Raw genomic sequence first — 2242 nt, forward strand, 5'->3', positions numbered from 1 at the left:
AAAAATGTTAGAATATATAATAATTAAGAAATTGGAAAATACATACGAGAACTTGATTAGACGAATAGTCTAAAAAAGTCCGTAGAAATTGCAGACCACAAATATAAAAATAAAAACTAAATAATATCAAAGAACTATATATAGACAATATATAGAATGAAAATTATAATTAATAATTTCAGAATTAGTGGAAAATATATGAAACCATAATATAAATTACTCATCGACTTATATTTGTGGTATTTATTAAAAAAACCAAGTTTTGCAAAGTTATAAATGTAAAAATGTTTTCATTGGCAATTTACTTTCAATCCAAATGGTTCTTGTCCAAGCTAAGTTTACCATCAGTGCGCCTCGAAGGTGTGCGGAGAGTTGCTTACAGCGCTCCAAGTGGCTCTTGGCAAAACTGTATCGATGCGTGCTTTCTACGGGGAGCGGTGGGTAGAGGGGAAGTGACTTTTCGCCGGACGCGCCGTCTATATTTATGGCGGGCAACTAAGCCCGCACCGCATCTACGTTTATAATATCTTCGTGTCTAGTCCCTTGTTTCCTATGTCCATGGAAAGAATAAGATAAAATAACAGCCGGACACGTTACCTCCTACCTAAAGTCAAAGATATTCTAAAGTACATAGGATACTATGGGTATTTTTTTCCAAAATTTAGAATTAGAGGATAAAGGCATCGATCTACAACTAAAACGAGAGACGTTTTCTGCGTATTCACATATTATAACAAATCATATATTATTCTCAAATTAAAAATCTATTTAATTCTCAATCGCAGGAAAGTATTTTCGTTTTTGTCGAGTGTGTGATGTTACAATGCTGTTCGAGGGTCCTGTTATTTACATCGCGATATGATGTAATTTTACTCACTTTCGTGAAATCGTATAGTGAAGTGTGTGATATTTACAGTGACAAAATATGTAATTTTGCGAAACTTTGTAATTCTACACAAATCTTTTTTTACAGTGGCACTTTTATACAATTTTATAAAATTTTTAAATTTTCACTGGATTCCTCAATTAATACTATTTTTTTTTAAACGCGACGTTCTTCAAATTATTTGTGTTAACTGGATTTAATTATTACTTCACTCTATTCGAAAAGTGGACAAATAGTGGAAAAATTTAGAAAAAACCGCGACTTTCTAAATTTATCCTAGCAGGAAATTGCTATGAACAATAAAAAAGTGTTTAAACAATTTATTTAAGCACGTAATTACCAGTATACAGTAATGTTTTACGCATTATAAATAATTTGCACTAAAAGAAACTGAGAACAAAATTTTAGTGCAAAAATCTCACAAAACACCATTTTTCACTTTTATGGGGCTTATTTGGGACCCTATAAACCTTACTTATGGGGGCCAAATTAAAAAAATATTTTTTGGATTCATATTCTATAGCTAATTGTAAAGAGAAATGGAGGGTCAACTCTATATATACGCCTCATATTGAGGATTTCGAATAAAAGTAACGTCTTTTTACATTCTCATCACAAAAGGTATTAAATTTGTGTAAAATTTGATCACCACCCCCGTTTTTGTCAAATATCCACGTTTTGAGACCCACTAAATCCAAAAAACAGGTTTTTACGAATGTGTCTGTATGTATTTCTTTCTGCCTGCGAGCCCGATAATTTTTGACAAAATTATGCTATTAGATTAGCCTTTGGTACACACTTTTAGTGTCCTCAGTCCTAAACTAAAGGTCAACTTCGTTAGGCATCCATTTTGGATACAAATTCAAAAAGTGAGCACCTTTTGAATATTTTTGAAACCGCTTTTTTTTAATTCAAGAATTCTCTGTACGGTTATTCATAGTATTTAAAAATTCGGACAATTTATCTAATTACTTTTTTCTATAAAATTAAAAATCATTAGAGTTATAGCATTTACAAATTAAAAAAAAAACACGAAAATGAACCTTTTAAGCCAATTAACGGACGATATGAAAAAATGGCAAGAGAAGAAAACCTTTGATTTCTAAATGCCCTAAAAGATTATCATAACAACTTTTTGAATTGTCTTGATAAATCAAAAATTAAATTTTAACAGCATAACAAATATTCTCGAATATAATAATGCATTTTCAAAAAGATATATGTATATACATAATTACATATATGTAGGTGTGTATACATATACGAGGGTGGATTGATAAGTTTCCGGCCTGACCAAGAGATGGCGCCACTAGGCCTACCTTGAGGTGGCGTTCTATAGTACCATCCTTAGATAGC

The sequence above is a fragment of the Belonocnema kinseyi genome, chromosome 7 (assembly GCF_010883055.1).
Source record: "Belonocnema kinseyi isolate 2016_QV_RU_SX_M_011 chromosome 7, B_treatae_v1, whole genome shotgun sequence".
Taxonomy (NCBI): domain Eukaryota; kingdom Metazoa; phylum Arthropoda; class Insecta; order Hymenoptera; family Cynipidae; genus Belonocnema; species Belonocnema kinseyi.